The sequence below is a fragment of the Belonocnema kinseyi genome, chromosome 1 (genome assembly GCF_010883055.1).
Source record: "Belonocnema kinseyi isolate 2016_QV_RU_SX_M_011 chromosome 1, B_treatae_v1, whole genome shotgun sequence".
NCBI lineage: Eukaryota > Metazoa > Arthropoda > Insecta > Hymenoptera > Cynipidae > Belonocnema > Belonocnema kinseyi.
Genome location: NC_046657.1, coordinates 147444376 through 147470554, shown reverse-complemented (window position 1 = coordinate 147470554; position 26179 = coordinate 147444376).

Genomic DNA, 26179 nt, shown 5'->3' with positions numbered 1-26179 from the left:
TATTTTGGAGGAGCCCAAAAATCAGAAATCAGATTGACACTAGAAAATTCCCAAAAATATTATTTTTTGACAAAGTCATATACCATACGTGGTAGAAAAGGGTTGATTTTATGAGTTAAGGGTTGAAGCCCTTAGTGTCAGTATAGTCTCTGATTTTTGGGCTCCTCGAAAATACCCACTTTGATTTTTGGGCTTCAATACTTAACGTATAAAATCAACCCTTCTCTACCACGTGTATATAATTGGTCAAAAAATAATATTTTTGCGAATTTTCTTATATTAATGTAGTCTCTGATTTTTGGGCTTCTCGAAAATATCCACTCCGATTTTTGGGCTTCAACCCTTAACTTATAAAAGCAACCCTTCTCTACCACGTATATACGACTTTGTCAAAAAATAATATTTTTGAGAATTTTCTTGTGGTTATGTAGTCTCTGATTTTTGGGCACCTCGAAAATATCCACTCCGATTTTTGGGCTTCAACCCGTAACTTATAAAATCAAACCTTCTTTACCGTGTACATATGACTTTGTCAAGAAATAATATTTTTGAGAATTTTCCAGTCTCAGTAGAGTTTATGATTATTGGGCTTTTTAAAAATACCCACTCTGATTTTCGGTCCCCAACACTTGACGTTAAAAAACAGTCCCTTTTTAACAATCAAACATAATTTTGTGCAAACCAATCTTTTTCGGAATATTACAGTCTTTGATATTTTTCGAATTTTACTGTTCAAATGGAGTCTCTGATTTTTGGGCTGTTTAAAAATGCCAACACCAAGGTTTAAGTTTTTATTATTAGGTTGACGTTTTTTTGCACAGGGGTGGTTTTTGTAATATAAGGTTAAGTGCATTTGAGACTCTAAAATAGGCTAAAAATCTATTGCATTTTGGATTTCGCAAATTTTATTTTTTGCAAGGGGCTGGTTTTTTTAAAATGGGGGTAGTTTTTTGATTTTTTTAATGCATTTAAGAGCCCAAAATAAACCCGAAATTCTGGTGTTTTTCGTTTTTTCCTAATTTGATTTTTTACATAGGGGGTGTTTTTATATTTTGTAGGGGTGGTTTTTGGAAATTGGTTGTTGGTGCGTTTAAGAGCCCAAAAAAAGCCCAAACTTCTGACGTGTTTGATTTTTTTTTCTTACAATTTTTATATAGTGGAGGTGCTGGCTTGATTCAAGTCAGCACCTCCACTCAAAATTTGAATTTTCCCAAAAAGTAGCGGAGCCCAAAAATCGACACTACAGCCCAAAAAAAGCCAAAAAAAAGCCTAAAATTCTGACATATAGAAATTTGGGAATTTCGTTTGTGGAGGTGCTAGCTCGATAGACCTGCAAAAGTAGAATATATTTCGCGTAAAACGTATTTGCAAGGCGAAAGTAAAATTACAGGGGCGAAAGTAATAATTGCGTGGCGAAAGTGAAAATTTCGGACCCAAGTTTAAGGGCATGTGATACGTTTTCATGTGGTTAATCGAGTTTAGTTTTCTCTGATTTTTTTACACAAAAATGAAAATTTTTAAAAACTGAATTCGGAATCTTCATTATTGTGGGGAAAAGCCAAGGGAATCTAAACTGGTAGAATCAATACTATTTCCTAAGTATCAAAAAAATTAATTAAATGTAACAAAACGAAATGTTTTTGAATTAACGTACAAAAAAGAGTCCGCATACGTCCGTTAGCAAGTTCACTATCATGTTCCAAATTTGTAAGTCAATAGTACATTATGCAAGAAGGGACGAAAGGAGCAGATTTTTCCTACTTTCGTTCCGTGTTGCATATAGTATTTTATTCCATTTTTAACTATAGCCACCTTTTGGCTCTGAAAAGCGGGTCCAACGTATTTTTCTATAGCTTTATTGGCGCCTTGAATTTTTATCGACTAATTTTTACCTTAGCCCCGCAAATTTCACGTTTGACCCGAAAATTTTACTTTCGCTCCGCTAATTTTACTTTTGCCCCGCACATTTTACTTTCGCCCTGCAAATTCGGTTCGCGGCAAATATATGCTACTTTAGCCCCTATTTCTAGGGGAAAAAGGTGACCATTTCGGTCGAGTGTGGAATAAAATTTTGCTATCAGTAAGTCCCCTAAAACATCATCCTTTTTTTCTCTTTCCCAATAATTCACCTTTCACTTTTTCGATCCCAGAAACGAGCTTCCGAAGAACTCTTTTCACGATTCCAATTCGATTCTATCACTTATTTGCCCTCTATTCCTTCCACACTATATAAGTTTTCTGGCCACTTTTTATGATCTAATATTCTCTGATTCTTCCTCCTACTGAATTTGTTTCTCCTTCTATTTCTTCTTATCTAGTTCTCTTAGTTATCTTCTTCTTCTGAGGTGGAAGTCTTGATCCCTATCTCTCTTTTTTAAGTTCTTATACACTTTTTTAATGCCCCTTGTCTTATTTTTACCATTTTTTTTCCACCGTTTCTCTCAATGACCTTCACACATATTTACCTTCTTACTTTCTAAAGCCTAGTTCTCCTAATTGCTCCTTAAATATTTCTATTGACTCCTATGTTTCTTTTGTCTGCTTCCATGTTTGATACTGCTTATTTAATTTTTTTTAAATCTATTTCTGTCCCTATTTCCGCACTCCTCCTACCTATTTTGCAAAATAAATACCTTTTTTGAAAGCATCCATAATGCAGTCATTTTTTTCTTAAATTGTAGTATCTCAAGAGTATAAACCTACTCTCAAACCCTTTTGCCTAGCCGCTCGAGAAATATTCCTCGCAATTTTTTTAGTAAATTATTCTTTGATTCCCTGCTTGCTGTCTCTTCAAATCTGTGAAACTCTCAATTCCTACCGATTTTTTAATTGAAGTATATTCTTTACATCGAAATTCCTTCTTCTTAGTATTTAATTCTTTCTTCTAAATCCTGCTTAATTGTCCTCATTTCCTTTTCCACATAAACAATCAATATTCTATCAATGTTTTTTTATCCTAAAAATCCTTTCATGAATTCCCTATTTTCCGCTTGAAAAGGTTTGGCGTTCTTCTTTGCGAGGTGAAGAGCTATGTATTCTGGCTATTCAACCAAAAATCAACTCAATTGGTGAGAAACTGTTCGCCTCATAAACCAAAGTTTGATACGCAAACATGACGAAAGGGGGTAGTCGATTTCAATCACCGTATTTGTTCGCTTAGTGCTTAGTTTGATAGGTCAACAGGCTGTGAAATCTCTTCGACTATTCACTGGCTTAAGGTCAATATTTAGATGTAGCAAAAGATTTAACGTGAAATCACGATTTCAGTATTTTCATCCGGTAGCTAATAAATTTACTCCATCGGTCTGTAAAGATTCACTTAGCTGTTCCATATCGTGAGAATGGATTGACGGTAACGGCGTGGCCAATTGTTTTAGTTTTGACGTTTGGTATAGTGACAGCGATGCAATATTTGATTAAAGGATTCATTATTGCCAGGATATGCCAGTTTTCCCTTGGTGTTGTCTGATAACTTTCCCACAAAATCAAAATAGACGTTCTCGAATGCTAAGAATATTTTATCTGTTGTTAGCATTGGCTCGCATTCCCTAAACCTAAAGTGTTACTTTTTATCCATCTCTTTAAAGCCTTTGATGTTACCGTTTATACTAATACACATGTCGGACAATGTGTAGTATTTCCGGATTCAGCAGTAACTTTTAGCTACAACTTAAGGAACCTATGGGACAAGAATGATAATTCATGAGAATTTCATTTTAAATTTCCAAAGGGGAAACTTTGATTTTTCTATTCCATAATACGATGAGGATACCACCACCCCGGCTAATATTCACTAGAAGTTCGGGTTAATTTGTTTTGTGGCAAATTCGCTAGCAGATCGCACGAGTTTAATTTCCGCAACATAGAAAGAAATAGAAATATTAAAACAATATAAACAATAGAAAAATCGATAACAGAACCTTCTGTGTTGAAACGGTTAGAATAGTTGAGCGCTATGACACTAAATTATAAATCGTTATTTGCGAACGCAATTCGATAATAAGAAGTGGGAATTTGCGGTTCTGAGATAAATCAAGGTCCTTTTACTGGTCGAAAAAGTCCAGTTAATCAGTTCTTTTGTTAGTCCACTCTGATGGAAAAGTTCTGAGGACGCCTCGAAAAATTGCTGTTTTTCGAAGAAAAATGTTGTCTAGACTCTGGTGCGCTCAGGATAGCAGTGTAATAAGAAAAATAATTAGGAGAAGTTCCATTATCAAAAATAGTAATTTTTCGTTAATCATGAAGAAAATGTTTGAAAACTGAGTTATACAAAAGTGCCGCTATATAAAATGCCAAATATAACTCAACAGTGTGTCTCCTGGCTTCAGTATTACGAAAGCCTCTGTTATGCTAAAGTGCAATTGATTTTGACATTCAACCAGTTTTCATACTGGGGCCTAAATATCTAATCCGATTTCTGACCATGGAAGAGGAAATTCAATTTAACGAGATTGTGGATGCAAAATTTCTTTAACTCAAGAAAGCGTGATCTGAACATTGAAAATTGAGACTTTGAACCGGAACTTGTTAATCCTGGACTTCATGTCACTTAATAAATATAATTAAAAGAACGCTGGCTAATGTAAAGAATTCCTGAAAATAAAACCAAGAACCTAACGACCAAATTTATACAGCCGCCATCAATGTTCCCATAGCAATCTGCAAAAAAATTCTTCTAAGAAAGAAAAGAAAAAAATTTCTTCTCCTCTCTGGACAAAAATAAAAAAGAGGAAAGAAAATGAGAAAGCGAACAACCAAATCCCCTTACCTCTCTCTTTTATTTCTTTCGTCAGCTCTATTTCTATCATTATCAAATCACAATAAAAAAGTATATCAAGGAAAAAGATCATTTATTTACTTTCAAGTTCAAAAGAAACTTGAAGTCATTTCAGAATCTTGAGTATGAAATCTGGGAAATGCGCTAAGGTTATAAGAAATAGAAAAGCCGCCAAAAATCGAAACTTTACAGAAAATGACTATTCAGGCTAAAGTTTTTACATAAATGTCAAGAAATCAAAATTTAACAAATGTCTCTTGCTTTCAGGAATTCTATTAAAATCTTGAAGGAAAGTGAAGCATAGAACCTTAGATTGCTAAAACCTAAATTAATCTTGTTGTCATAAATACTCTCTTTGATTTAGAATCAGTGGAAAATTTTACTTCAGAAGAATTCATAATCTAGAATTATTTTACATTTAGGAATTTCAGAATCGAAAAAGATAAAATATTAATTGGAATAGATTAAGAAGAATTCAGATTCCCTAAGGATTCATTGTTTTAGAATTTGAGAATTAAATCTTTCTCAGTAGTTTCATCGTCCTACCAGGATTGGTACCAGCGCACTTACGCGAGGTCAACTTCCTGAACGGAACATAGTAATTTACCAATGAATAATATTGTATAGAATAATATCTTTCAATGAAACGAATTGGTACATTGTTCATTAACTAAACGAAATATGTAATATGAAAGTCAGAAGTGTTATCCATTGACCCTTCTGATCGTATTTCAGTTTCTGGGAGGAAAACTTTTCCGGATATCATACGATGCTTTTTCTCGTCACCCTGGAATTTTTATGCGAGTCCTGGGTATCATTATCCGAAATAAATTTTCTTCAGAAAAATTGGAATGGTGGATGGAGGCTGGAGCTTTCTTTATCGACGGGTTGTTTGGTTTAATTTTTTCAGGATTACTGAAAGCTTGTTCCGAAACCTGTTGTCTATTTTTTTAGGAAGCTCAGGACTCGTGTAAAAAACCCGTTAGCCTTATTCTTCGCAAGGTTTTAGGGTCGCTGAGGTCAATAAGAAATAATAACGGATTTTTTTTACAGGGATCTATTTAATGACGAGAAAGACTTCTAAAACGATTCTTTTGAATTTGGGATTGAGGATTGCCATCAGTAGTCAGTAGAATGACTACCTATATCAATATCTGATTGGCAGACAATTATTTCCCGAAGATCTTCAGGCTCGTAATTTTCTTCAGTGTTCTCTTTGTGTAACGTGTTTTTTTTTTTATTTCGGCGCAAACTAGTTAATCGACCATTTTGTTTCCAGCGATTCTTTGATGGTTTAAAGCATGATCAGATGTCACTTCAATGGCTGCGGTAGCTGGCTTAATTTGCTCAAACCTGGCTCGATTTTTCATGGGTTTATGATCTCTTGTTTCCAAATCGTTGGCTTCCCATTGTAGCATTTACAAGTTTCCGGCGCGGATCCATAGAAGCGGCCAAAGCGGCTCCCCCCCCCTCCCCCAAACAAAGCCCAGACTTAAATTTTTAAATAAGATAATGAAAGTTTGTTATTTCAATACTGGAAAGCGAATTACCTTTATGGACACGGTTATAGAAATTGCATCAATTTTCATCGTCTACTTCTCAAATGTTGCACCCATTTTTGATTATGTAGTTACGTACAGATCCTCTGGTGACGTTGAAAAAAGTTCTAAAAATCGTTTTTGCGGAGTTTGACCTGCCCCTTTGAGATTTAGAGAAAAAAGGTTTAATACCAAAATTAAACTAGAGGAAGTTCTGAAAAGCCTGAAGGCGGAAAAAGCCTTCTGTTTTGAATAGGTCCCGAGTTATGGTTATGTAAAGGACCCGGTTTTTTTTAAAGAGGTGAAAAAACCCAATTCTGAAGTTTGTACCTTTAATTTGTAACTTGTTAATTTTACGAAAGAATGTTCAAAACTTTAATGAAAGTAGACGCAATTTAGAGTCATTATAAAAAAAGTACAATAAGCTAGCCCCAGTATGCCATAAGTTATGACCTCACAATATTAAACACTTTTTACCTTTTTTTCAGGGCAAAATACTCGTGTGCAGTTTTTTCAAAATGCTTGGCTTTTCGATAAAACTACGTAAGTGGTGCAGGAGGAAAAATTGTAGGGCTGGAAATTTTGCGTCGATCTCAAAAAAAACATTATCTTCTGGTCTTCATAGATCAAGAGTTCTGACTCTCCGAAACAAAAAACTAAAAAAAAAACAGAATATTGTTGCAGAAATAGTTTCGGTTTTATTTTAAAACAATAATTTTAAGTTTTAAAGATTTTAAAATGTAGGTTAAAACAATAGGGAAGACTTTAGGACAATTTTTTTTTAATCTTTCAAGATTTTCAAATTTTTTAGGTAAACTCAATTTTGTCAGGGTGTAAAGAAAGTTCTTCAAATTCATGGAAAATTTTTTAATGATTGTTTTGTAAAGAATTTCAAGAGAAAATCGAAAAAAGATCACAAAAGATTAGGAATTATTTCCTACAATTTTTCAAATGTTTAAAAGATTTTAAAGAACAATTTTGTTATTTTCCCATATTACATAATTTTAGAAAGAAACTGGGTAAGCTTAGGAGATATTCAAAAGTTTTGAAACGATTAAAAAATAATTAAAACTTGTAAAGATTTTTTAAGAATTTTGTAAAGTTTCACGAAAATAAAGGCCATTTTTCAGGTTTATAAAAAAAAATTAAAATAATACTTTGTTTTAAAAAATAATTTTAAAGAGATTATTTAAAAAGATCTTAGAAAATTTCAAAACTAGTCAGAGAAGAATCGGACAGATTTCATAGGGCCATTTTTTAATTTTTAATTTTGAAAAATTTACTTTAAGAGAAAATTGATAAAGTTTTTAAACATAATAAATGAGTTCCTAAAATTTCTAGAAATGTTTTAGAATATTTTAAAACAAATTGTTTCAATTTAGTAAGATTGCAAAATAAAAACGAACAAAAATTTGGTATATTCAAGAAATATTTGGTAGAATTTAAAAGAATTTCGAAAGTGTTCAACAGAATAATCGATTTTTTTAAAATTGCTGGGAAAATTGAGAAGATTGTAAGGTAGCTTTTTCAAATTTTGAATGGTATTTTGAAAATTTTGAGAAAAATTCCTGTCAGTAAAAAGTATTTTCAGAAATTTGAGACGTTTTAAATGGATTGCAAATATTTGATAACACAGAAACATTTTCATAAATTTGTTAAATTTTTCTAGATTCCTTCCCAAGTTCTGAACATCTTTTAAAAGGACTCGATTTTTTAATAATATTTCGTAAAATCCTATATCATGAAAAAATCTCTAAAATTTTCTAGATTTTTTATTGACAAGCCTGAAATATTAAAAAATCTTTTAAATTTTGTTAAGAATCTTATCAAATTATATTTACATAAATTTAAAAACAGGGTGTGAATTTATTCTTTGACTGGGAATTTTACAAGTTTGTAGAAACAAAATCTATCCAATCACGTAAAATATCACAAATTTTATATCCCAAGATATATAATAGAATTTCAAATAAGTTTAACTTTTTTTTAATTCTTAGTATAATTCTCAACTTTTTCATTCATGAAATCATTTGTTTTACAATGTGAAATTATAAAATCACTTACCATCAAAATTTTCCATTTGAGATCTTCATTTTTTACATAACACACGATTAAAACCTTTGTAAATTAAATTTTTTTGACAAAAAACGATTTAAGTTGATAAACTCTAAATATAAATTAATTATAATTTTTTAAATTGAAATGTAGCTCATTTTTATGAAATGGAACAATAATTAAATTGAAATAGTAAAAAGTAAACAATAAAAAAATTCGAAACTCAATTATTTGAAACAGAAAGCCTTGAATCATTAAAATTTCAGAAAACTAAACTTAAACTTTAAATGGCACAATGTTAAATTTTAAATGTTCTGTTAAAGAAAATGTGTGTTCTAAGTTAAAATGTGGAATTTCGATGTGTAAATAACACATAAATATTTATTCATTACAAAAAATTTGAGTAAGTTGTGGAAATACTTAAAATTATTTAAATAAAATTGTGAAGTTTTTAAGGATTTTTAAAGGTGGCAAGATAGTACAAGCATTGTCTTAAGATTCTTGGGAAAACTTTAAATTAGTTTTTCATCTCAAAAAATTAATTTCAGCAGAATATTTAACAAAATTTCAAAACAAAAGTAAATTTTGATGAATAAATAACAATTTAACAAATTTGGAAAACATTGGGGAAACTTTAAGAGATATTTAGAATTTTTAAACAAGTCCAAAAAAAATTTGAAACTTGAAAAGATGTCAAAAAATTTTTTTAAAATATAGGTTTTTCAAGATTTTAAACAAAAATTTAGAAGCATTTCAAGAATTTTGAAAGATTTGAAATAAAAAAAAAAATATTAACATTCTTAAAAAAATTAAACATAATGTTTTATTTTGAAAAATTAATTTCAAGAGAATGATGCAAAAGACTTTAAAAGATTGCTAAAACTGTTAAAATAATAATCTCAAAGATTTTGAGGCAATTTTTCTCAATTTCGCAGGATATATTAAAAGTGTCAGGAAAAATTTAAATTATTTCAAAAGATTTTGTGAAGCTTCAGAATTAAAATAATTTAACTTCTAGTTTAAAAATTGTTCGAAAAAAAATGGTAATCTTCCAATTTTTAATATTTCTAACATAAAATAGCTTAAAATAATATAATTTTGAAATTTCCTAAACTTGTTGATTTATTCTTCAATTTAGAACATTGAAAATTATGGCGTTTGCTTATAAATAATAAGAGTTTTTATTTGTTAAAATAATGTTTTCAGACCAAAAATTTTTTAAGAAAAAGAAGAAATCTTCCTTAGCCCGGATTTGAACCGAAAATGTTACTATCCGTGAGTTAAGAAATTAAGTGGATTTATACAATTGTAGTATCTTTGAACGTTATAATTGATGAAAGTTGAAAATCTGAATGTTGTTCTTTGAAAGTAATCTTTTTATAGTTTATGCTTGATTTCAAAAATATTTATATAATTTATATTAAAAATTGAAAGCAAAGAAACAAATTTTTTTGCAGTTTTAAAAGAAGATGCCAATGTTGCGAAAGCGAAGCCACTATTTACTTTTCCACAAAGCAAAGGTTTCCTTTACAAACTTTACAAGAATTTAATTCGTTGAAGCAACGCAAAGCGAAACAAAAGAAAACTGGTATTTATGTTATAATTAAAAACTATATATTAATTTTAGTGACTAATGGCCTAACTTTTAATAGAAATAGTTTAACTCTCAATTAAAACCATTAGTTTTCTGCAAAAAAATGAATTTTGAAGAAAATACGTAAATTAAAAAAAATTTAATTCTTTTGAACAAAATAGTATAATTTTTTAACGAAAAGTTAAATTTTTAATCAAAAATCTGTACTGTGAACTAAAAAAAGGCATTTTGAATAAAATACATAAATTTTGCACAAAAAAACTTTATTTTTCACCAGAACTAAGTTTCTATACAAAATATTAATGTTTAACCATAATTAAATTTTCTGCAAAAAAGATTAATTTTCTACAAAGAAAAACGAGTATTCAGTAAAATACAAAAATTTTCAACTAAAAATGATCACTTTTTAACCAAATATAGAATAGTTAAATTTTATTTAAAAAATTAATTTTCAACCAAAAACAAAAAGAATTTTCTACACTTTAACAAGAAAAAATCGTTAACATTCTTTAAAATAACTTTAAATTCTTGCAATTAATTGAAAATTTCTTGGAATGTGTTAAAACAGCCTACAATATTTAAAACCCTTTATAATCTCTTGAAATTTTTCAAAGCTTTTAAAATTTCCTTGCAATTTTAAAAATACCCTAAAATTAATCAAATCCTTTAAGATCTCATATTAAATTATGTAATCAATTAGAAATTTCTTGAAGCAGTTTAAAATACTCTGAAACATTGCGATTCCTTCAAAATATTGTAATAGAACTTGAACGTTTTAAAAAGATTTTTAAAGTAATTTGGAATTTTTACAAATAGCCCTTTAAAATTTTGTTATTCTTTGAAATTCCTTTAAATTCAAAAATAAATTAAAAGTTCTAATAATAGATCTTAAATTCTCAGTATACTGGTTCAGCTCCTTGCAATATTTAAGAACATCCTCAAATATTTAAAATCCTAAATTTTTTTTGAAATTTCCTGAATTTTTTTTAAGCTTTAGAGATGGAAGCTTCTAATGTGCCCCCTAAGGGTTTACATTTTTCTTACACCTTCTTTATTCCTTTACACACCCTCCACACACTTACTTGGTGGTGGAAGGGGGACCTACAGTTTAAGGTGGGTTCCGAACCACCAAGAGCAACAGCCTTAAGTACTTAGAGAAAACCTTTTTCTCTAGAGGTACCGGTCCCACGACTCTCCGTAGATGAACAGTCCCTTGCTAGGCTAGTGTTCACCGCATGGGCCACCGAGACTCTTCCAGAGTGCGAGGCGGGAATTGAACCCGCAAGCCGAAGGAGTGGGTCCAAAACCTACGCTTTAACCCCCACGACCATCGTCCCACTTCTTTTAAGCTTTAGATTGAAATTTATAAAACAGAAAAATTTTAAAACGTTATATATAGAAATGTTTGTAGATAAGAGTTTTGAAAATAGGATGAATAACAATTCAAAGCTTTCGAAATTTAATTTTCAAAAATGTTCAACTATTAAATAAGATGGGATTATAAGTTAAACTGTGAAATTAAAGTTTTAATAGAACTTACTCGAGTTAAAGTTTTACTACTTATGGAACGATATAATGTATCGTACCTGAATCTCATCAAGTTGAAAATTATTCTTATTTAATAGTTGAAAAGTTTTGAAAATTAAATTTCGAAAGCTTTGCATTTTCATTGATTCCATTTTCAATATTCTAATCTACAAACAGTTTAATATTTAACGTTTTCAAATTTTTTGTTTTCTAAATATCAATCTGAAGCTTCAAAAAATTTCAAGATATTTCAAAAGATTTTTAATGATTTTAGATATTTGAGGATGTTTCAAAAGATTTCAAGGAAGTTTCAATTTATTTTCATAATTTAAAGGAATTTTAAAGAATTAAGAAAATTTTATAAGGATTATTTCTGAAAACTCCAAAGTACTTCAGAAATCTTAAAAGAAAGTTCTAGTTCTAGATATTTCAAAAGATTTCGAAAGATTTGAAAGGATTTGATATATTTTAGGATATTTCAATTTATTCTAAGAAATTTTCAATTAATTGCAATAATTTAGTGTGAGATTTTAAAGAATTAAAAATATTTATGGGTAGTTTTTAAATTTTAGGGAATTTTCGAGAGCTTTAAAAAATTTTTAAATATTTCAAAATATATTAAAGTATATTAAATATTTGATGATGTTTTTAAACATTTCAAGGAATTTTCAATTACTTTTAATAATTCAAAGCGATTTCAAAGATATTTAACGATTTTTTTCATCTTTTCTGGTTGATAGTGGAACTACTTTGTTAAAAATTTAGTTTTTTTTTGGTTTGATGATTTATTAATTTATTTGAAAAAAAATTTTCTGAAAATTTAACAATTTTGTTAAAAATTCGTTTTGTTTATCATATGTTTTGTCGAAAATTTAACTATAGTTAAACATTAATTTTTGGTACTGAAAATTAATTAGAAAATACCAATTTACATCCAAATCGTTTCAACTCGAAATTTTTTTGACATAATGCCTAAAAAAAATAGTTTAATTTTGAATGAAAATTATCATTTTTGAAACAAATACTTGAATTTTCATCAAAAAATTATCAAATTCTAACAGACAAAAAAATAGTTGAATTTTTCGCTAAAAATTGAAGTAAAAAAAAAACGAATTTTTAGAAAAATAGTTGAGTTTTTAATCAAACAGAATAACTTTTAAATAAAGAAATTAACTTTAAAAGAAAAAAATCATTTCCTACCAGAAAAGTCGATTTTTAAAAACATACTTGTATTGTCAACGAAATTAATAAATTTTTAATTTAAAAAGACAAATTTTCATCAAAATTGTTGATTCTTGAACTAGAAAAGGTCAATTTTCCATCTGAAATAGTTAAAAAAATTTACTAGAAGAGTTAAATTTTTAGTTGAAATTGATTTTGAACAAACTAGCATTAAAATTTAATATTAAATAAGATAATAATTTATAAGAATAATATTATCGCTTAACATAAAAATTTAACTGTTTAGGTGTAAATTAAATTTTCTTTCGCGAAATTAAAATTTTTTAAATAATAATAATATAACTTTTTCGAAGAAAACTCGTCTTTCTGGCATGCAAATTTATTTTTTTTGGTTGAAAAGCCTACTATTATATTTTTGATTTGAATTTCATCTTAATTATTGAATCATAAATTGAAAAAAGTGTTCTAACAATTTCGCAGTTCATTTTTCTCCTCTTTGCGGCGCGGCGTCAATTCTCCGAAGAAGTGTGTAAGGGCACCATATCTAAGAGTTCCACTATATTTCAATTTTAACCAAAATTTTAATTTTTACTTGAAAAATAACCATTTTGAACACAAATGGAATAGGAAAATTTTCATTTATCCAAGTAATATTTTAACAAATGAAAAGGAATTATCAACAAAACGCTTCAATTTATAATAAAAAAATGAATTTTTAACTTAAATTTTCAATCTTCACCAAAATAATGAATTTTTAAGTAAGTGGTTCAAATTTAAAATCTAGTTATTAAATTTGTAACCAAAAAGATGAATTTTCAAACAAACCAATCCATTTTCTACACAAAAAATTTTTTAACAATATTCAATAATTCTCAACCAAACAGTTGAATTTTCAAATGAAAAAGAGCAATTGTCAAAAAGAAAGGTTAATTTAGAACTTAAAAGACGAATTTTCAAAAAAATTCAAGAATTCTGAACCAAGCAGTTGAATTTAGAACTAAAGTAGATAAATTTTGTAGCAAATAGTTTAAATGACTACCAAGAAAGACGAATTTTCACTAAAATATAACAAGTAATTGAAAATAATTGAAAAAGAATTAAATTTTGAGCAAAAAAAACTTAATTGTTAAGCAAAAAATAGGAATTTTCCACCGAAAAAAAAATTATTTTTCTAATAAAATTCATTAATTCTTAACCAAAAAGTTGAATTTATAACTAAAAACATTAATTTTTACAGAAAAAGAATAATTTTTAACCAAAAAGACGAATTTTCAATAAAATTAAAGAATTCTGAACTAAGAAAGAAGAATTTTCATCTGTATGATATGAACTCTTTTTCTCATTAAAAATCAAGAATTCTCATCCAAAATGTTGAATTTTTAAGAAAGAAAAAAATTAATTTTTTATAATTTTAAAGAAAGTAGTTCAACTTTAAAACTCATTTGTTAAATTTTGAAAAAAAAAATTTTTTAAAGAAAAAGATTCACTTTCTACAGCAAAAAATGAATTTTTGAGAAAATTCAAGAATTCTCAACTTAAAAGATTAATTTTCGACTGATAAAGATGAATTTTCGAACAAAGAGATTTGTTTACAATCAGAAAGACGAATATTAATGAAATTCAAGAATTCTAAACCATAAAGTTGAATTTTAAACTAAATCAGATGAATTTTTTTTTACATTCTCATCAAGAGAAGTTATTAGATTTGTGTAAAACTTGCCCCCCCCCCCCCCCCCCCCCCCCCCCCCGTTTTTGTTAAATCTACACGTCTTGAGACCCCCTGAATCCGAAAAATAGGTTCTCAACTAAAAAGTTAAATTTTATTATGAAAAAGATAAATTTTCAAACAAAAAGATTAGTTTACAACCAAAAAGACGAATTTTCAATAAATTTCAAGAATTCTGAAACAGAAAGTTGAATTTTTAACTAAATCAGATGAATTTTTTTCCCATTATACTTAAAAAACTCTTATCAAAAAAGTTGAATTTCTAACAAAAAAAGGTGAATTTTAAGCAAAAGGATCAAATACTACCAAAAGGACGGAATTCCTACCACAAGAAATCAATTTTCAACAAAATTCATGCATTCAAACCAAAAAGTTGATTTTTCATAAATAACCGAGAAATAGAGTATAATAAAAGATATCCGAATTTTCACATACTAAATGTTTTCAAAATATTTCTTCCACTGATTTTCTCAAATCCTTCTAATAAAAGATGATATCTTTACAAGTAAAGCATTGATAAATCGGTGAACGAGCTAGTTCGAGTAAATCAAAGGATGAAGATATAAATCCTTTCGACCTCTGTAAACCGAATTGATGGTATCTCTCCTCACCGCATCAGATAACGGTAATTTTTTTTGCGGTGTTCCAAGTTCAAGTTAAGCACAGATAAATAATTTGTACGACTGCGACCACTCGTTTAAAATAGTGTGATTGGTCGCTCTAAATAGTCTGACTGGTCACTGCAAATTGTGTGACTGGTGGCTTCAAATGGTGTGACTGGTCACTCTAATTGGTGTGACCGGTCGCTATAAATAGTGTGACTGGTCACTGCAAATTTTGTGACTGGTCGCATTAAATGGTGTGACCGGTCGTTCTAAATGGTGTGACTGGTCGCTCTAAATAGTGTGACTGGTCACTGCAAAATGTTTTACTGGTCGCTTCAAATAATATAACTAGTCGCTGCAAAAGGTGTGATTGGTCGCTTCAAATAGTGTGACCGGTGGCTCGAAATGGTGTGTTTTGAATTTATTGAATGGATTATATTGATTTAATTAATTACTTTAAAAGTGGATAAACGATAAAAGAATATTAGAACATTTATTGTCTTTTAAAATTTTTTATTTGGTTAAAAAATATAATAAATGTCATTTTATATTATAAAATAAAGAGTGAATGTATAATTATAATAAAAATCAGAAAATATTATAATTAAAACTAATGACACATCCTAGTTTTGCTATATTACAGTTCCGACTGGAAAGACACTGTTCTCTATTCTAAAAGAAAAATCAGACTGGTGTGTAAATGACGGAACAAAGTTTTCGCACTAGTTAGTGTGACTTCACAAAGTTGTCGTACCAGTTTGTATGAAGGGCATGGTCACTCATATGTTGTGTGATAAGATCCTCAATATTTTGGTGTAAAAAAGTCACACCAGCGAAAGGAGTCAAGTTGCTCACTTCAAATGTGTGACTTAACTACTCTAATGGATTGTATCTAGCACCCAGTGGGCACAAAGTTTGGCGAAGCCATTACGACATCGTTAAGATACCTTTTCGACAACTTTACGACATCCTATGTCAATGTCGTTAAGGTGTTTTTACGGTATCGTAAATAAGTCGTATGATCTGACGATGTCTTTACGATATCGTAAAGACACCGAAACGACATGGAAATTGGATGTCGTAAAGTTGTCGTAAAGACCTCATAACGAGGTCGTAAAAACGTCGTCATAAATCTTAACAGTAAAAATTCTATATTATTTTGTAAGTTATTTTGAATTTATACCACTGTTTATTTTTGTTTTGGCAAGTAATTAATCGAATAACAAATAATTAAAAAATAATCCTTAAAATCTGCGAGTGAACCATTGCAAAATTTACCATTTTTTTATATTTTAAAACTTTCCGGATAACTTTCATAGCTTTGAATTAATGAAATTTCCTACCCTCATTGAGAAAGTAATGCTGTTGCAGATTTTTAATACGTAAAAGAATAAAATTCATAACTTTTATTAGCGATTTTATTCAATAAGTTATGAATATTTTAATTTTTCGTGTTTGGACAAATTTTTGACGAAGTTTCCTAAACCGGGACGAGATGTCGCTGACTGTCTCAGTTCCGGACACTTCAACGCAGTGTCCCCCATCTTGGGAACTTTTTAAACTGCGCTTGCGTCGCGCCGACCAGGCGCCGACAACCCGATTGGTCACTGTTTGCGCGCTGAGTTTGAATTATATAAATATTCATATTTAATATTTATGAGTATTAATGACTGAAAACTCATTAAAAGTAATTTCTTAATCCTAAATTAGAATTTTGGAGTAATCGATCAAAAAATAATGCAATTTCTATGCAATAAACATGATTAATTCCGATGTTAGGAAAAAAAGATTTTTTCTTCAAAGTAGTGCAACTTTTATGGATTATTTGAATTTTTAACAAAAAAAAAGGTGACTACCTACCAACAAATATAATAGTTGATATTTTACCCAAAAACGATTTTAATTGCAAATGGAAAGCAGTTAAATAAATTTAAAAAAAAACAATTTTTTAAAAAACTTTTAAAGCTTTAGCTTAAAGATAGATGCAACTTTGCTCAAGAAAAATGAAATTTATAATTAGAAAGATAAATTTTCGAACTATAAGTATAAATTTTTAACTAAATAGTTGAAATATTAATCAAAAACAATTTTTCCGTCCATAAAATTTTCAACCAAATAATATAATTTCAACTAATAAATAATTGCAATTGTTTAACCGCTCTTTTGAATCTAGTTATTAATTTTAATCAAGATGAATTCTAAATCTAAATTTACAACAAATCAGTAGAAGCTGCAAATAAATCGATAATATTATTCTTATTAATATTAATTATATTTAATATTAATCAATAATAGTAAATTTTCATGATCACTTACTAATTTTATTAGAAATTAAATTGATGAGTTACTATTAAATTATTCACCTATACTTAAGCAGTTGGCAAAATTGAAGTTCGCAATAAAATACTTTGAACAACATTCTTAGACTAAATAATCAATTGAACGGCAAGCGTGGAAGTCACAAGCAATATTTTTAATATTAATTAATTGAATTTTATTTTGATAAAAATCATTGGATTTTCCTAGTCCTAATATTGGCTTATTTTGTGTCCTTCTTGAGGATATACCGCAATATTCATTTCCCATTAATAGTCGATGTGACTAGCAAAAAAAAGACATTGATATTAATTAACTGTAAAATTAATGATGCATTTTTGTTCTAATCGTTCAAATAATGTATTAGCCACTTATTATAACGGTTTTTGTACAAAAAATTCTAACTCATCATTTTAAAATTGAGTTAATATGGGTTCTCAGTTAGAAGCCTTGCATTGAAATGTATTTACAATTTTGAAGCCTAAAGAATGCCATTTCTGTCTTTCGTTCTTTAATCCTCATTAGGTGGCGAACATAAGAAGATTCCAATCCCTTTTAAGCCCGATCGGATTTGCGAGTCGTAACATCCAATAAATTAAAAACACAATTTTTGTTTGAAACATTAGAACGCACTCCAAACCCAGTGAGCACAAAGTTTGGCCACGTCTTTACGACAATTTTCGGACATCCTATGTCCATGTCTTTACAGTGCCCTTACAATATCGTAAAGACCTTGCCAGATCATTCGACATATTTACGATATCGCAAAGACACCGAAACGACATGGACATAGGATGTCGTAAAGTTGTCGTAACGATGTCGTAACGATATCGTAAAGACGTCGAAAACTTTTTTGCCCACTGGAAAAGCATGAAATTTGCAAAATCTAGTAGGATTGAATACAAAAACACATCTCTTTATCGTAAAGTGTTCGTCTTGTTCACACATTTTAATTATAATTATATAAAATCATGATAAGAAATTCAAAAAATTATTTTTCACCAGAACTTTCTGTGTGGAAATTAATCCTGACTTCGTAAAATGACTGATGCTATGTCTTACAAAGCCTTTGTAGAACCTCGATTATGCGGCCTTCGATTATCCGAGGCTCCGCGTTATCCGAGGCAACGAGACTCATCTAAGCACTCCGCATTAACCGAGAGGTATGCTCGAATAATACAGAGAATCATTTATAATACAGATAAAGCTGTCACGCTTAATTCTGAATGCACGCAGTAGTTTTCAATTATTAATAAATTAATAAATCAATAAAAATAAATCCCTATTTGTAAGCTGTTTTCTTTTATTTGCTAAATGTTTATATCTATTTTTCTGTTTAAAATATATAAAAAAAAATAGAGAACTCTTCCCAATTTTGTACTTCTTTCGTATTATCCGAGTTTTCGCTTATCCGAGGTATATCCTCCCCACATTACCACGCATAATCAAGGTTCTACTGTACGTCACTATTATTCGAAAAACTACAAATAAAATTACCGAAATTTGCTAAAAGGGATTAAAATTGTTCTATTTCTTGGTTGATTTGTTGGGAAGATGCAAAACGGAAGGACAAAAAGAGGATTCAGAAATATTCAATATTTCTCAAGTTATCACTTGATGAATGGAAATTTTCAATGCTTTTCAATGCAAGCCTTCTTACCGGGTTAGCTTTTCGTAAATGTCCCAATAATGATCGGTTTAACTTAGTACCTGTATTTTTGAACACTTGAACGATTAACATCTACATCTAAATACACATAATTTGGTATAAAACACAGATTATTTTACGATAAATGTTCCATTAAACTATAGTTTAACTAGGTAATTTTGTTTTTATTGCTTCGTTCGAAGTGATCGATCACCGCGGTAGAATTTAGAGTTGAAACTCGTTCATAGTGGAAAATCGTTGCAGCGATTCTGTTTCTCTAGCGTGTATCTGTTCACCGCGAAACCACACTTGCGATTCTAGGGAAACTCAGCTCTTTGCGACACGTAACTTTACGACCTACAAACGCTGTGAACGTGAACCCATTAGTCGTCAACTGGAGCTAACATTTTTCACTGTATAACTGTGCGTTCAGCGGTGTGAGGTATCACAGCGCGGCGGAACTGAAGAGTGAACACAGTTATCTTGGGAAGAGCCTTTTTTGTAAAAAGAAACAAGCTATTTACTAACAAATACAAGGATTTTCTGGCTTTTTTTTCGTCACTGGAATGTTCCTGTTATTTCAAAAATTAGTTTTTTGGCATACCAAATGAAACTACTAAACAGTATTTGGCCTTGCTTTAAAGTTTATGTACGGCGGGTGCAAAGCAACGAATTAAAAATAAACATAAACAGTAATTTTATTATTCTTTTTATCACACCGCCATCATAAGTGCGATTTAGGTACTGTTAGCGATACCTAAAATAGTATTTATTAGCCTAGGTCGTAAAATTATATAACGATGAGTGCAGTAAACCGGAATTTGGAATGTAGACGTACTGCGCTTGCGCTAACTGGTGTGATAGAAATGTTTGACACTCGGTTCTGATGTAGCAATCTGCCTCCTGTAAATTACAGTACTAGTTTTTAATCTGAGGATTTAAATTGGATTAGATTCTTTTAGATTGGATTTCCTCTTCTGTGTTTAGATTAGGGATCAATGCAACCTATTTATAATTATGGTCAAGTGATTTGATAAAAAGTAGTGTGTAACACTCGGCCCCTAAGTGGAACTTTCCCTTTTGTAAATTGCAGAACTCTTCCTGAATCTCGGGAATTCAATTGAATTTACCGTGACACTTCGCCTCGTGTAAATTGTCGTGCTCGTTCTTCAACTCAGGATTTAAAATGGATGTCCATGTCGTTTCGGTGTCTTTACGATATCGTAAAGACATCGTAAGACCATACGACTTATTTACGATATCGTAAAGACACCTTAACTACATTGACATAGGATGTCGTAAAGTTGTCGTGAAGATGTCGTAACGATGTCGTAAGGGCGTCGCCAAACTTTGTGCCCACTGGGTCTTCTATGTTTAGATCAGAACTCTAGTTATGAAATTGAATTTGATTGTTTTAGATTGAATTTCCTCTTCTGTTTTTAGATTAGCACTCTATGCAACAGATTTGTAATTATAATTGAAGTGTTTCGATCAAAAATAGTGTGTGATACTCCGCTCCTAAGTGGAATTTTGCCTCGTGTAAATTGAAGTACTCGTCCTGCATCTCGGGAATTAAATTGCATGAGATTCTTTTAAATTGGATTCCATCTTCTGTTTTTATATTAGGACTCTACGCAACCTAGTTGTAGTTATAATCGAATGGTTTGATAAAAAATAGTTTGTGACACTTGCCTCATAAGTGGCACTTTGCCTCTTGTAGATGGCATTTATTTTCCTTCATATTTGAGCATAAATTGAATTAGATTGTTTTTGCTTGAATTCCTTCTTATTTATTTAGATTAGAAATCTAATTAAATAATTAAATTGGACTGAATCTCTTTTGTTTTTAGATTAGGACTATAAGCAACGTATTTGCAATTACAATCGACTCATGTGATACAAAAATAGTGTGTGGCACTCCCCGGTGGGCACAAAGCTTGGCGACGTCTTTACGAAAGCGTTACGACATATTTACGACAACTTTACGACATCCTTTGTCTATGTTGTTAAGGTGTCTTTACGATATCGTAAATAAGTTGCATAATCTGACGATGTCTTTACGATATCGCAAAGACACCGAAACGACAAGGACATAGGATGTCGTAAAGTTGTGAAGATGCCGTAACGATGTCGTAAAGATATCACCAACTTTTGTGCCCACTGGGTCCGCCCTTAAGAGGCACTTTTCCTCGTGTAAATGGCAATAATCGTCCTTCATTTCGGGAATTAAATTGGATTAGATTTCTTTAAATTGTATTCCCTCTTCTTTTTTTAGTTTATGACTCTATGCAACCTATAGATAATGATAATCGACTGATGGGATGAAAAATAGTGTGAGACATTCGGCCACTAAGTGGACCTTTGCCTCGTTTCAAAATTGTAGTACTCGTCCTTTATCTGGGAAATTAAATTGAATTTACCCTAAGTGGAACTTTGCTTCTTGTAAATTGTAGTACTCGTCCTTTATCTCGGAAATTAACTTAGATTAGATTGTTTTGGATTAGGTTTTAGATTAGGACTCTGTATTTTCTCTTCTGTTGTAGATAAAGACTCTAATTTAGGAATTGAACTTGATTAGATTGTTTTAGGTTGGATTCCCTCTTCTGTTTTAGATTAGGATTCTGTGAAACGTATTTGCAATTGTAATCGACTGATGTGATAAAAAATAGTGCGTCACTCCGCCCTGAAGTGAGACTTTTCCTCGTGGAAATTGCAGTACTCCTGCTTTATCTCAGTAATTAAATTGGATTCGATTGTTTAGAATTGGATTCCTTCTTCTCTTATTGAAATAGAAATCTATACAACCTATTTGTAATTATAATCGACTGGTTTGACCATAAAAAAAAGTGTTTGACACTCGGCCCCTAAGTCGACATTTGCCTCGTGTAAATTGCGGTCCTCGGTCTTCGTCTCGGTAAATAAATTGGATTTGCCCTAAGTGGCACTTTTCCTCGTGTAAATTTCAGTACTTGTCCCTTATCTGAGGAATTAAATTGAATTAGATTGGTTTGGGTCGGATGACCTCTTCTGCTTTTAGATTAGGACTCTATGCAACCTATTTGTAATTATAATCGACAGGTTTGACTATATAAAAATTGTGTTTGAATCTCGGCCCCTAAGCAGAACTTTACCTCGTGTAAATTGTAATTCTCTTCCTTTAACTAGGGAATTGAATTGAATTTACCCTAAGTAGCGCTGTACCTCGTGTAAATTTCAGTACTGGTCCTTCATCTCGAGAATTGAATTGCATTCGATTGTTTTGGATTAAATTCCCTCTTATGTGTTTAGATTAGAACTCTAATTAGGGAATTAAATTGGATCAGATTGCTTCCAATAGCATTCCCTCTTCTGTTATTGAATTAGGACTCTATGCAACCTACTTGAAATTTGAATCGACTAGTTTATTAAAAATTGTGTGTGACACTCGGCCCCTAAGTGGCAATTTGCCTTGTGTAATTTGCCGTACTCCTACTTTATCTCAGTAATTAAATTGGATTGGATTGTTTTGAATTCCTTCTTCTCTTTTCAGAATAGAACTCTGTGCAACCTATTTGTAATTCTAACCGACTGGTTTGACCATCAAACAAAGTTTTTGACACTCGGCCCCCAATTCGAAATTTGTCTCGGGTAAATTGCGGTCCTCGGTCTTCGCCTGGGGAATTAAATTGGATTTGCCTCAAGTGGTGCTTTTCCTCGTGTCAATTTCAGTACTCGTCCTTTATCTAAGGAATTAAATTGAATTAGCTTGGTTTGGATTGGATGACCTCTTCTGTTTTTCGACTAGGACTTTATGCAACCTATTTGTAGTTATAATCGACAGGTTTGACTATATAAAAATAGTGTTTGAATCTCGGCCCCTAAGTAGAGCTTTACCTCGTGTAAATTGTAATTCTCTTCCTTTAACTGGAAAATTGAATTGAATTTACCCTAAGTAGCACTGTACCTCGTGTAAATTTCAGTACTCGTCCTTCATCTCGAGAATTGAATTGCATTCGATTGTTTTCGATTGGATTCCCTCTTATGTGTTTAGATTAGAACTCTAATTAGGTTATTATATTAGGACTCTATGCAACCTAATTGAAATTTGAATCGTCTGGTTTATTAAAAATTGTGTGTGACACTCGGCCCCTGAGTGTAAATTTGCCTCGTGTAATTTGCAGTTCTTGATCTTTGTCTCGGCTACGCCTCGAGTCCGACTCGTACTGCAACTTTCACACTCGGCCCAAAAACTGTCATTTGGGCCCTTGTATCTCAAATAACTATTATATTTCTTCGGCACATGCTTACAGCGAAACACCAAGCGGTAATACAAACCGTTAGGCTAATTTTTCACTAATTTTTACCATCTCGAATTCCAAAACACCTTCTCCGTTTACCAAAAATGGTTACAAAAATTTAGTTGACTTTATATTCCCCTGCCACTTCCAAAAACAACATTTTCTCTATCCTACCTATCTCTAGTATTTTATCTTGTTTTATAAAACTTTATTGTACTTTAACCTTTATATACTATTTTTCCTTAAACCTGCTTTTACCTTTACTTCATTTGTTCTAAATTTTAAGCTTTTTTTTCTGACCTCTATTTTCCACCAATCGACGAGCTACTCATATTTTTCACGTATATCTCAGATCTTGTATCAAACGACACCCCTTGAAACCATTTCTTCTCTTAACTCAAAATTTACATAATTCGCCGAGTTATAAACATTTTTCACTTACTTCCTTTCATCTCTAATCTTTCTTCACTGAACCAACTCGGCATTCCGCTTCATTTCAAGCGATTCACTTTGCTCTACTTTTTTTTTTAAATCTTGAGTTTAATCCTCCTCATTTTTCTCTGCTTCTGAATTTTATTTAATCACTCCCCAATATCATTCTACTCGATTTTTTTTATTGAGCCTTCTGATTTTTTTTGTACCCTTAAATTCATTGAATTTAAGGGTTCATTGAAATCGTGTTTGCTATTTTTACGGCCTATATTTCCGTTTGTAAACTCTTGGATGCCCAGTGAGGGGCAAATCCAAATTTCGTGTCATCCCCCCGAAATTTAAATTTGAAACATTGTCCTTTTTGCATACTTTTTTACTGTTTTCACACTCAATATTTTCAATTTAACCCTCTTGGTTTCCCAGCTGGGGGCAAATAAAATTTTTGTATTATCCAATCGAAATTTTAATTATCTGTTTTTTCTTTTGTCAACGTGTGTGCGTCGTCCATACTGTTCTTTCATCTAATATTTTTGTACCTACCCTCGAAAGATTCTCCACGTAAAACAAACAATACATTTTTTAGCTGATAATGGTTACAAAATTCACCTACAAAAACCCCAGTCGGCACAAAGTTTGGCGACGTCTTTACAACATCGTTACCACATCTTTATGACAAATTTACGACATCCTGTGCCCATGTCATTAAGGTGTCATTACGATATCGAAAATAAGTCGAATGATCTGACAAAGTCTTTACGATATCGCAAAGACACCGAAACGACATAGACATAGGATGTCGTAAAGATGTCGTAAATATGTCGTAAAGACGTCGCCAAATCTTCTGCCCACTGAGAAGTATAACACATGCTTTTAACGTTATAATAATATTCAATAATCCCATAAATCTACCCCTATTTCTCTTAGCGAAACAGGTACAAATATTCTACGCATAAAACAGGCAGCAGCCCAGAAATTTAAAAATTCATAACAGTCACATAAATTATCACCGGAAAACTCCAGATTCTGTTGACAACACCAAAATAATATTCATGAATCCCAAAAATCTGCAGATGCGAAAATTCTCCACGTGATACAGAAAATAAATTTTTGAAATAAAAATGCTTGCGAAACTTTCCTTCACAAAGGTCCAAAATATGCTAAGAAGGCTAAAATAATATTCAGAAAATTATATTTTAAAATTAAAAATGGACTTAAAAGTGACCTTCAGAAAAAACTAGAATATACTCCCACTCCTATAATATTATTAAAAATATCACAAGAATATCACAAGAATGAACCTTGAGAAACTCAAAATTATTATTTCAACCCTAGAATAATATTCAGATTAATTTACTACAAAAAAATGAATTTGTTAAAAAATTTAACAATTCTTAGCCACAAAGTTTAATTTTCAACCAAAATGATCAATTTGATAAGAAGGATTAATGTACTACAAAAATATAAGAATTTTCAATAAAATTCAAGAATTCTCCACCAAAACGTCGAATTTTTAGTGAAGAATTTTTTTTTAATTGTTCAGAAAGTTATCTAGCTTTGGAACCTACTTGTTGAATTTTTAACAAAAAGTATTAATTTTTAAACAAAAATATTAAATTTCTACCAAAAAAGAAGAATTTTTAACAAAATTTAAGAATTCGCAACCAAAAACTTGAACTTTCAACTAAAAAAAGATTAATGTTTTAAGAAAAACATTAATTTATTACTAAGAAAGATGAATTTTTGATAAAATACAAGAACACTGAACCCAAGATTCAAATTCAAATCTAAAAAAAAATTAATAAAAAGGTTCATTTTTTAGTAAAAATACGATTTTTTAACGAAAATTTAAGAATTCCGAACAACAAATATTAAATTTAAAAAAAATGAAAATAAGCATTTTTTAACAAAAAGATTAATTAACGACCCAAAAATCGGAATTTTCAATATAATTGAAGAATTCGCAACAATAAAGTTAAGTTTTTAATTGAAAAAATATGATTTTTTAACATGAAGATCAATTTACAACTAAGAAAGACGCATTTTTAATAAAAAACTTCAATTTTGAACCCAGGATTTAATTCTTAATCTAAAAATTTTTTTTTTATAAAAGATTAATTTTCTCCAGAAAAAAACGATATAAAAAAAATAATTTAACAAAAAATGAATTCACTACCGAGAAATGTAAATTTTTAAGCATAGAGATTAATTTAATACCAAAAAAGAGCATAAAGATTAATTTACCAGCACAAAAAAAATGACAATTTTTTCTATTTGACTTTCCCGGTGTTCGTCCATAATAGGAAAATTGTTGTAATCGCCGACGTTTCAAAAATTTACATTATAAAAGGATATTTCGTCATCATACAATAAACAAACAAATTTGTTATAAACAAATTATTTGTTTAAAATGTGTTTTCTATAATTTTTCATCATTTAACCTTTTTTAAGTTATATTGCAAAAAATTTAAATAAAAACAATATATCAATTAAAGTAATTTCTCA